Genomic DNA, 12,503 nt, shown 5'->3' with positions numbered 1-12,503 from the left:
GCCTGAAAGTCTAGCAGGTTTGAAAAGTGAGTTCCAGTCTCTTAATTGCCATGTTGGACTTTTATAACCTAAACACTTGTTAACTTTTCTGGGTTTTTTTGAACATGTAACTATATGGGGGTGGGGAGGTGGAGTAAGTTATATTTTGTTTCCCTTCTGCCTATATAATTGCCTGATTCACTAATAATTAACGTAAGTATACCACGTAAAGTGTTATGTTCAAATTCAAGTTTCTCTTCTATGAACTGTTGAAAGTGTCACAGTTGCATTCATGGCTTGACTTGCAAATTATCACTACAGCTTTTGTCAGTAAAAAGTAGACCATCTGCCAATAAACTTGAACAGAATTGAAGCAGCTTGAAAGTGAAGCCTACTTAAATCATTTATAGACAATTTTCTCTCCTACAAATTTTAGGAAAAGTTTTTCAAAGTTTAAATAGAAAACAGTCAAAAGACAGAAGCTTCTGGATGGCGTTATCTCCTCAGCTACTACAAGAATTATGGCAAAATTGGACAGATGCCATCCAGTTAAATTTATGTCTTGGTGAAATATATATTATCATTAAATATGAATAATTTTCAAAAAAAAAAGGGAATTTTAGCAAGATGGAGATTTTGGTTTTATTTAATCAAGTTAAAATGTGCAACTTTATAAACTACAACCAAATTGGACCAATTGGTGAGAAAATAAACTATTTTACTTCCCACACAAGTTAAATAAGCAAGATTTTAAAAAATTCCTCTTTCGTCTGAAATAATCATACAAAACGCAAAGAGAAACCCCGTAACTCTAGGGAGAGATTGACTGAGATAAGTACGAAAGTAATTTAAGCCAAAACTTACTTTTACAAAGAGTTTAAAAGAGGAAAGAAAAAAAAAAGTCTTAAGTAATGTCTGAAGAAAACAGTAACTTACATAGTATTGAAATGTTTTAAAATTGAAGTGAGCCTTAAAAACATCTTTTAACTAAAAGTTAAGTAGTAATTAGTTATTTAAATATAAAATACTTTGCATCAAATTACTTTATATGCTGATTTGTACTTCAAGATTTTAGTAAAAACTTATGAAAGAAATGGCACCCACCTGCAAATCCACGTGTCATGCAATCCCCAGTAATAAGAGTCTCTGTTATCTGAGATCCTTCATAGGTCTAACATATCTTTGGTCATGGACTGTGTCCCCATTTTGTTTAACAGAAATTACATTTGAACTCTCTTCCTCTCTAAGACAACCTGAAATCCAAGAGCTACCACTTATCTACAGCATCTATAGCTCACTATATTACCCATCAGGGTGAATATGGGTAAATAGCAAGAAGGAGGATGCATTGCTGACAGAGCTGGGTGTAGGGCTGAGCAGGTCTACCTAGGAGAATGCCTCTTCAGGTGGGGTCTGGGAACTAGCATCAGAATTCCCCGGAGGCTTGTTTAAATCATACTTTTTAATTGAGATAGTATTAAATATAACCATTAAAATAAAGAGAATTGGCATCTCTATAATGTTGAATTGTTCTATCCATTAGCATGGAGTATATCTTTATTTATTCATATATGCTTTAAAACTTGAAAAGTCTTGTGCATACATTAAACTACAATAATTGCCAGCTATTGCCTTTGTTTTTATTGTAAATATTTCACTTTTTCCTGTAATTTCTAGGTTTTTACTCAGTTCTAGAAAAATGCAACTGTTTTTCAAAACTAATCAATTATCTACAGTAACATTTCCAGAACTTTTTATTAATTTTGTGTACAGAAGCTAACCTTTTCCATCTAAATCTTATTCTTCTTTCTTGTTTTGTAGAATAGGCTTGGATTATGGTACAGTATTAAACAGCAGAAATAAGACATTGTTAAAGTAAAAGAAATGACTAAATTTTCTCTACTAGATATGATTTCCTTAGGTTTTGTTATATCACAAAACCTTCACCCCCTGCACTGGAAGGCAAAGTCTTAACCACTGGACTGCCAGGGAAGTCCCTATTTTATGTTGTTCTTATCTGATTTGAAAACATAAGTTGAACCAGCCACAAAAAATGAATTGGGAAGATTTTCTCTCTTTTTCAAACTTACTACATTTACTTGTATAAGATAGAAATCATCTGTTCTATGAAAGTTTGGTGAAAAATTACTTTAAAAAATATGAATCCTTTCATAATGTGCATGCATATCAAATAACCATGTTGTACACTTTTTTTTTTTCTTTTCTTTTTTTTTTTTTTTGCGGTATGTGGGCCTCTCACTGCTGTGGTCTCTCCCACTGTGGAGCACAGAACCAGCAGCTCTGCGGCATGTGGGATCTTCCCAGACCGGGGCATGAACCCACGTCCCCTGCATTGGCAGGCAGACTCCCAACCACTGAGCCACCAGGGAAGCCCCATGTTGTACACTTTAAATGTATTACAATTTTATTTGCTAATTATGCATCAGTAAAGTTGTAAGAGTGATACAATAAACCCTCCTCAAATTTGGGAAACATGGGAAACTAAAAAATAAGAAAATAAAGTCACTCAACATGCCAACACTGAGAGTTAAGCCCTGGTAGCATTTTACTGTATTTCCTTCAGGTCTTTTATATAACTCGCCATTCACTCATTTTGAAAACATTCATGTGAGTTTAACTGACGCTGAGCACAGTGCGAGGCACAGGGATACCCCGGGAACAAGACAAACACGGTCCCCTCCTGGCAGAGCTCACCATTTGGTGACAGAGGCAGACACTGAACTGGGGTCCACAGGTGCAGCTGTGCTGTGACAGCAGGTCCGGGAAGCATGAAGTGTAGGGACATGATGCTGCTGAAAGTCCAGGGAAAACTCGGAGTCAAATCTGAGGCTGAAGAGGAGGCGTTGGCTGGGGGAGAGTGTTCCACATGGGAGAGAGTATGTGGTGAAGGCACTAAAGTGTGGGAAAGGATGCACTTTTGAGGGACAGAGAACTCTTCAGATATGGCGGAGCACATAGAGTAAGGAGGAGAGCGGCGCGAGCTGAGTTTGGAGACCTTGGGGGGACTTTGGAGGCCATTTAAGAGCGATGGGAAGCTGGTCCAGTTCCTTCCACAGCAGTTACGTGAGGACACGGGATGTCTGGATCCCTCACGCTTGAGAGGATGTGGGGGACCTGGCAGAAGATGATGGTGTTCAGGTGGGTGACAATGAGATTGGACGACAGTGTGTGCGTGCCAGGGTGGGAGTGTTTCTTAGAGGGTGAAAGAAGCTCTAATTACTTCAGAATAGTAATAACTGTTCAGTATAGTTATAATTATTACTTCAGTATAGTTTGATCTAATCAATTTCCTGTTTCTATTTGTGCTACTTTAGTGCTTCATATTTTCTATAAATGTATCGATTTCTTCTGAATTTTTTACTTTATTGCTGTACTTTTCATAATATTCTAATTCCTTTTAAAAATGAGTTTATCTTGTTTATTTCCTATTTTTCATTCTGTATTTTATTTCTTGTCTCCCCTTTTTTGTGATCAGTCTTTCTAGAAACCTTTTTTGGTTTTTGTTGGTTTTTGTCAGTGTTTTTGTGGTCAGTCTTTCTAGAAGCCTTCTTTTATATTTTTTAACAAACAGCTTTCATTTCTTGTTATAGGCTTATCAGATTTTGCTATCAAGGTTATGAAACCACTTGAGAAGTATTCCAATTTTTTTTGGTTTCTGAAAGAATTTTTTTAATATTTGTGTTTTTATTAGTATTCTAATGCTTAGAATACTTAATTTGTGAAGTTAAAAGACCTATCCCTTAATTTTGTGAAGGTTTAATTATTAGGATTCTATTTCTTTACTAGGTAATAGGACTAGATTGTCTATTTCTCTTTGTGTCAGTTTTGGCAAGTTCTATTTTTCTAATAATTTGTCCATTTAGTCTAAATTTAAAATTTATTAGCAGAATGTTGTCATTCTCTGATGACCTTTCTTAATGTATCTTTGATCTGGAGATATTCTCAACCCGATTTTCAGTTCACTAAGTTTTTCTTCAATAATGTACATTGTTATTTTTCCCAACATGTGTGTTCTTTATCTGAATTATTACACTTTTATGACCAATGTTTCTACATGGCTCCTTTTTATGACTCATTGCTTCTAAGTACAAAAATCTGCCCTTATTTTGCAGGGGATATGTATTGTACTTTAAAAAAAATACTAATCCTTTCCTTCTTTCATTTATTCTTCATCATGCGACATTGACTATGCAATGTATTTTCTTGGCTCTTATCATAGTTGCATTCCTTGGGTAGGAACATTCTTCTCTGGGAGATTTAATAAATGTGCATGAAGAAGAACTAGTTTTAATAAAGGAAGTGATGTGCACCAAAACCTAAATAAAACCAGAGGCACAATTGTGCTGTGATTTTGACTGCTCTTCCCCCATATCAGCAAGAATATATGATATTCACTTTAAGCTCTAAAGAAAGTAGCTCTGGGAAATGACCGTTTCCTTTCTTATAATCTACCTGTCCTGGAGGTGTGAAGCAGGTGAGGAAATGTAGGAGTAGGGAACCCTTGGAGCTGGTTGTTTTTGTTTGTTCCTTACCCCAGGTTATTAGGACTGCCCAGAACTTCATCCCAGGTAATTTGCCTCACATGTCTAAATAACAAAAAATAATGAGCCCCTAAGGGCACATGGGGTCGAGAGAAAACTTTCTTCAGCCTAATTCCTGAACATGGAGACCTGCCCATACTTCCCCAGAGAGCTTTGGGGAGAGCCTCACCCCAAAGATCTGATCAGAACTGCCTCCTGAGTCCCAGACAGTCCCCACAGTTCCTAATTTAGCTCTCAGATTATACTGCTCATTTGTCCAGAGCTTTAAGCCATTCCTGATACTTCCCTCCCTCCTTCCCTTCCTTTCTTCCTTCTTTTCTCCCCGCCTTTTATTTTTTTCTCCTAGTCCAGGAATAGAGTATAAATTGAAGAAACATTCAGAAAGAATGAAATGAGACTTTGCAATGTAAGACAATAGAGAAATATTGGCTACATATTGAAATGTAATGGAAACATTCTACTCACAGCTAAGATATTCTTCATAGTAAGTACCACAGAAGGACATTCTTAAAATGCAAGAAATCCTGGTATCTATGAATTTTTAAGAATATCAGAAATTACTGAAAAATGATATATTTAACATTTTGCTTTATATAACTCCTGGTTCAAAGGGAAAAATATATATAAACATAATAAAAGCAGAAGGAAATGAATACAAATAGAAGTGAAAAAAATAATACATTCAAAAACAGAAAGACAGGACAATAGATAAATGAATCCAATAACAAGTTTTATTTTTAATCTATAAGTTAGTTAATCATCTGGCAGGGATCATTAGAAATGAGAAAAATTAAAAAACAACTTTTGAGCCTTAAAGGGAGAATAAGAAAATGACATTGGCATCAAGCTATACAGGGTATCCTAGGAATATGTGTGTATATCTCCCAGACTTTCCCTGGCTAGCATTTGGCTCCCTCTCTTTTCCAGGTTGAACACTGTATTTCATGTTCTGATTTTTCCACATCCATTAAACAGAGGCTCAGACTGGTTATCTATGTCCTTTAAAATTCTTTGCTGTTATTCTTATATAAAAAATGTTGAATTATTTTTTTAATTATGGGAATAAACCATTCTTGGTAATGATATATCAATCTTTTTGGGATTTCATTTGTTATTGTCATATTTGTATTTTTCATCCATGTCATAATCTACAGTATTAAAATCTGTATCCTCTAGTTTTTTTTTCTGCTTTTTGTTTGGTTGTTTGATTGGTTTTGGAGACAAGTAATCATAGTTCTGGTTTTAGGTATGTTCTTTACATTTTGTGCTCTAGAACATTTAAAGTAGCACAAGAAGTCTTGGTTCTTGGAGGCTTTAGAAATAAGTCCTTGGTCTCAGATATGTGGGTTGAAGTCTTAGATGATTCTTCAAATTCTGCCATGTTTCTCAACTATCTAGTTTCTCAGTTCTTGCTTGGGACAATTCCAGTTCTTATCCCCAAATTCATGAGTAGAATTGCATTCAATAATCTGTTTTGTCTGTTTTTTTCTAAGATCCTTTCTTTTAAAAATATTTTTATAATTTGTTTTTAAAATAGCATGAGGCTTATTGAGATATAATTTATGTAAAATAAAATGCACAAGTACATAGTTGAAAATTCTGACAGATGTAAACACCTGTGTAATCAATACTCAAGATATTTCCATCACCCCCAAGACTTTCCTTGCGACACTTACAGTTAGTCCCCACTGCTGCCAGGCAAACACTGTTCTGATTTATATCACTATAAATCAGATTCACATGGAATATGTGTATGTGTGTGCTCTCAGTATAATGCTTTTGTGCTTTATGCGTGCTATTACATGTAATAATAATTGCTTTAATTGCTGAGTACAATGCCATTGTTGGAATACATCACAATTTGTTCATCTGTGCTCTTGTTAATAGATATTTGAGTTGTTTCTGGGTTTTAGCTATTATGAATAAAGCTGCCATAAATATTCATGTGCATGTCTTTAGGTGGACACATGTGTTTATTTTTCTTGATAAGCATGTAGGAGTTGAACTGTTGGATCATAAAGTAGATGTATGTTTAAAAAAAAAACCCCACAGAGGGACACAAAGAAACTCTTAGAGGTGATAGATGTCCATTACCTTGACGTGGTAATAATTTCACAGGTGCTTACATATGTCCAAACTTATCAGATTGTATATATAAAGTACATGCAGTTTTTTTGTATATGAATTGTTACTCAATAAAGCTATTATTTAAAAAAGAAAATGCCAACAAATTTCCTAGAATGATTTTACTCTTTTACTTCTGACCAGCAATGTAGGAGTTCCAGTTGTCCCACATCTTTTCCAACACTTAGTATTGTCAGTCTTATCAATTTTAGCCATTTTAATCTTTATACAGTAGCATCTCATTGTGGGTTTAACTTGCATTTCTTTTTTTTTTTTAAACAGATCTCAAAGACAAAGTCTTGTTGACCTTATACAGACCTTCACTTCATAAAAATCTGTTTCAGATCTTTTATTTATTTATTTATTTATTTATTTATTTATTTATTTATTTTTGGCTGTGTTGGGTCTTCATCTCTGTGAGAGGGCTTTCTCTAGTTGCGGCAAGTGGGGGCCACTCTTCATTGCGGTGCACGGGCTTCTCACTGTCATGGCCTCTCTTGTTGTGGAGCACAGGCTCCGGACACGCAGGCTCATTAGTTGTGGCTCACGGGCTTAGTTGCTCCATGGCATGTGGGATCTTCCCAGACCAGGGCTCGAACCCATGTCCCCTGCATTGGCAGGCAGATTCTCAACCACTGTGCCACCATGGAAGCCCCTAACTTGCATTTCTTAATGTCTAATTACAATAAGCACCATTTAATGTACCTACTGGATAGTTTTTCTTCTTTTTGGAAATGTCTGTTCAAGTGATATGCCCACATATTTTTTAATTGGGTTGTTTATTTTTATCAGCATTCATTTTTGAAAACTTCTCTTTAGTTTCTGCAGTTATAAGTTTATTCTTTCATGCTAATTAGTGTGAATTCTAATAAATTATTCATCATAGTGATTAATAACAACCATATCTCATTTAATAGATGTTATAAATAGTTGTTAAATTTCAAAACTCCATTTTTGTGCAAATAAAATATAATTATAAGAAGTAAAGGAATAAAAGACCAAGAATATTAGCCTCAATAAACAACCAACATCATACTTAAATGTAAAACTCTAGAAAACACACTTCACAAATCCTGCTATATCGTGCACTGCTAACGACAGTGAGGTTGGAAAAGGTTTCAGAAAAATTTGACCTTTTTTCACCCATGATCCTTTAAAATGATCATACCATTGAGACTGAAATCTCACTTATAGGAATTTTTAGATATTCATGCAGAGCTCTAAAAAAGAATTTCATTACAATATTATTTACAACAGTGAATAAATTAAAGCAACTTAAATATCCAGTATAGGAAAGAAGTTAAATGAACCATGCTAAGGCAAAGTGATATTAGGTTAAAAAAAATCACATTTTAATAACACAAGAGAATGTATAAATGCTATGCATAATGAGAAGGATTATTCTTTTTTTTTTCTTTTTTTTTTTTTTCTTTTTTGCAGTACGCGGGCCTCTCACTGTTGTGGCCTCTCCCGTTGCAGAGCACAGGCTCCGTATGCACAGGCTCAGCGGCCATGGCTCACGGGCCCAGCCGCTCCGTGACATGTGGGATCTTCCTGGACCGGGGCACGAACCCGTGTCCCCTGCATCAGCAGGCGGACTCTCAACCACTGCGCCACCAGGGAAGCCCAAGAAGGATTATTCTTGAAGTGTGAAAAATTTTTTTAAAAGTTCAAAGAAAAAAGTAGAAATTATATCTCATAGCTTTAAAACCAGAGATGAGATTGCTAACAAGAATTCTCCCCAACTGTATGGAAAGATAGATCTGTGATATTTGTGAGATACATCTATTATTTGCTGTATATATTAATGTTTAATACACATACATGTGATATATATCATATGTATGATACTGAAATTTATCAGATATGCAGTGCATGGGTTTTAGGTTCAGATGCCTGGGTTTGTGTCTTCACCTGCTACCTTGAGAATTGATTTTTTCCCTTTGACTCTTAATTAAGAACAGCAGCTTCCTAACAGGTTTGTTATAAATACTGAAAGAGTTAATGAGCAAAAAGCAAAAGGCCTGGCAAAAAGTAAGAGGTATCTTAGTAAGTATTAGCAAAAATTGCTGGCTTTCATTACAGTATTATTTTTACTATTATTATTTAGTTATTACTTTATATTATTGTTATTGCTACTTTATCTCTGTATTTCCTATTGCTGTTTAAAAGCACATTCGTTATTATCTTTCTGCATGAAATGCAATTACAAATCATGCTCCATATATAGTGTGCTCATTTAATACAATATGCTACCTTTTCGAAATTATGTGTAAATATATTGATGATTGAATAATGTTTCAACAATGATAGTGTCACTATTTAACCTCCTGTATAAGAAGGATGATTTCGTAAGATCCATATCTTAAAGGTGGAATTAGTGCGCTGCGCGTTTGTGTCTCAGCTCCAAACACACTCTTGCCAGCTCTTCTCTGCAAACCACGTTTCAGTTTTTCGCTCCCAGACATTTGGCGCTGTTCGGCCCTCTAGGACGTTAGAGGGATTCTGGAATGCTCAGAGGGGGCAAGGACTTGCTCTGCCCTGCGCACTTTCTGTCCTTCTTTGCTTCGTTCCCCAGCAGGCTCCCGAGCAAGGCTTCCTCTCCCAGGCAGTGGCTGCCCTGCCCGCAGTCGCTGGTGACAGTTTGCAGCGCTCCAGGGTTTGCAGTGAGCAAGCTTCACTGCCCTCTGCTCCTCCCAGACCCGGATCAGCTCCCGGGAGTTCTGGTCCCACCTGCACTGGAGCCTCCGCGGAATTTCTGAAGCATCTACGCCAGCCTAGCAGCGCCCTCTTCAGAGACCTGACTCCCAGCTCCTCAAGAGTCGAATTTCAATTATTTCCAGCTCCTCGGTCGCCCCTGTCCTGGAAGTGGTACCTTCATAATACCTTCACATCCTATTACTCAGTCTCCAATACTCAATTAACATCCTTTATATTAAACTTTGTCTGTTAAAACAATTAGCATGGTTCCTTTGTCCGGACTAGATCCTGACTGGTGGAATGGGTAAAAATGTGAGTCCCCCCAGACTCAGTACCGGTTTGGCTGTGATGTTGGAACTGCCCTTCAGTCAGTCCACTGTCACCAGCAGTAAGCTCCCCTTGCTGCCCCCTCTCCATCAAACTGGACACATCTGACATAGTAATATGCATTTCTGTGATTTCTGGCTTGAAGAGTGCATCCTAAAATTACTGGCCATTTATTTGTTTTCTTACTAAATAATATTGTCATGTCCTTCAACTCATTTTTTTTTCATATTTTCTTCCTTTTATTCTGGTTCTCTTCTACTTCTTAAATTAAATCTTTATATTTTAAAGCATCGGTCGCCAACCTTTTTGGTACCAGGGACCGGGTTCGTGGAAGACGGTTTTTCCACGGAAGGGAGGGGAAGTTGGTTCAGGTGGCAATGAGAGAGAAGGGGAGCGGCACAGGAAGCTTCCCTCGTTAGCCCGCCCGCCACTCACCTCCTGCTGTGCCCACCAGGTTCCTAACAGACTGTGCACCGGTAGCACCTGGGGGTTGGGGAACCCTGTTTTAAAGTATTTTTTAATACTTTGATTTCAATTTTTCCTTAAACCAATTTCTGAAAGGTTATTTTTTATTCTTTTTAAAGCAAATCGACCACTGTCTGATAAAGTCCTAACTGTGGAAATACTGTCTTCTTTGGTCCCATGTTTCTAGTTCTGTTTCTCAACTTACATCCTGCTCCAGGAATAGCTCTGTCCTCTTTCCTCTCACTTCCCTCAATTCTCATGTGTGTTTGATTTTGCTCCCAGATGGCTTGCACACTCTCCTCAGCACTGAGTCCCCCAACACTTGGCAAGCCCAGCCTGCATGCCCTGGGGGCAATTGACGAAGGGGAGGGGGGAGGGAGGCTCTGCTCCAATATCTCCACTTTGATCACACATTGCAAAATAGTTCCTTGTTCAAAAAATATTTATTAAGTACCTGCTTTGTACCAGATATGGTTCTTAGCACTGGAGACAACAGAGTGAAGAAAGAGACAATGAACAAATACACACACGTATGTATCTCAATTTGTCACACAGAGTATTTTATATGTATTTCTGTGAGGTAGTTAGAAGTGCTGTGATCAAGAGGGCATGTAACTGATTAGAGAGTAATGGGCATAAAAGTTCAATAAAAACACATAGAAAAATCCCAAATGCCCACTGGAAGGAAAATGGATAAATAAATTATGGTATTGTCAATGAAACATCAGCAACAGTAAATGTAAATGAACTGCAACTACACACAGTAATGTAAAGAAAAATTCCCAATATAAAAGTGAGTGGGAGGGCTTCCCTGGTGGCACAGTGTTGAGAGTCCGCCTGCCGATGCAAGGGACACGAGTTCATGTTCCGGCCTGGGAAGATCCCACATGCTGCGGAGTGGCTAGGCCCGTGAGCATGGCAGCTGAGCCTGCGCATCCAGAGCCTGTGCTCCGCAACGGGAGAGGCCACAACAGTGAGAGGCCCGTGTACCACAAAAAAAAAAAAAAAAGTGAGTGGGAGAGTTAAGTTCCAAAAGATTAAATAGTGCATAATACCATTTTTATGAAGTTAAAATATATATTTTTCTTACACACTGGACACAAGATTCAGTATGCCTGTTATGTCTGGTGGGAGTTGCAATAGGACAGAACAGAGGAGAACTGCATGTTTAGATGTAAACTACTGTCAATATTCTCTCTATGTGTTAGGTGGTAATTTCAGGATGCTAAGTAGGGGAGAGAAAAAGTGAGAAAGGGAAGAGGCAGAAACAATTCTAAAAATTCTTTTAGAAGAGAAAAGTTCCTTTCTTTTCTTCCTGAAAATATTCAGTTCAAAACCCTACAGGCAGGGCTGGTGAACATAGGTGTCCATAGAGGGGTGGAGAGACTGGATGCTACAATGGTCCAGGAGGGGATGCAGAGTGTGGTGAGGAGGGTAGAGCCATGGGTGGGTGTTATGGACTGAACGTTTGTGTCCCCCACCACTAATTCATATGTTGAAGCCTAACTTCCAGTGTGCCTGCATTTGGAGCTGAGACCTCTTTGAACCCTGAGGTCATATGGGTGGGGCCCTGATTCAATAGGATTAGGGTCCTTCCAAGAAGACTTGTGAACTTGTGAAGGTCATAAAGTCAAGAAAAGAGTGAAGAGCTGCTCCAGAATGGAGTGTACTAACAGATATGACAATCCACTCAGCAAAGGATCTTGGATTTGATCCTTTTGTGGTACATGACATTAGTTGGTCAACTGGTGAAACCTGGTTGGGGTCTGAGGATCAGATGGACATAGTGTATCACTGATTTAGATGGTTGTTTGTGGTTATTCAGGAGAACATCTTTGCTTGTAGCAAATACACAGCACAGTATTCAGGAGTCATGGGCTTCAGGTCAGCAGCATACTCTCTCATGCTTCAGGAAAAATATTATTTGTCCTATTATTGAAACTTTTTGGCAAATTTGAAATTGTTTCAAAGCAAACAATTTTTTAAAAAGAGAGAAAAGGGAAATAATGATGACAAGTACAGGTCAAGATATATGTCTATAAAACTAGCAAAACAAACAAAAAATACCATAGCTCGAGGGAAAGGTGGAGTCAGCTGAAGATTATCTTAAGGTGGGTATTGGGTATATCCAATGTGTTTGTAAGCTATTGGGATTGATACAGCAGAGAATGAAAATCTATTATTGTGTAAAGAAGGGTAGAGTGGCCCTTGAATATAAAGCCCTAGAATAGATGAGAAGGGTGGGATTCAGGCAGGAGGGCAGGAGTTGCCATTTTCTAGGAGCATAGAAAATTAATCTGAAAGAAAGATAAGACAAAATCTATCAGTCTAGAGGTAGGTGAGTTT

This window comes from Phocoena sinus, chromosome 9, assembly GCF_008692025.1.
Source record: "Phocoena sinus isolate mPhoSin1 chromosome 9, mPhoSin1.pri, whole genome shotgun sequence".
Classification (NCBI taxonomy): domain Eukaryota; kingdom Metazoa; phylum Chordata; class Mammalia; order Artiodactyla; family Phocoenidae; genus Phocoena; species Phocoena sinus.
Note: the sequence above shows the minus strand (reverse complement) of the source record.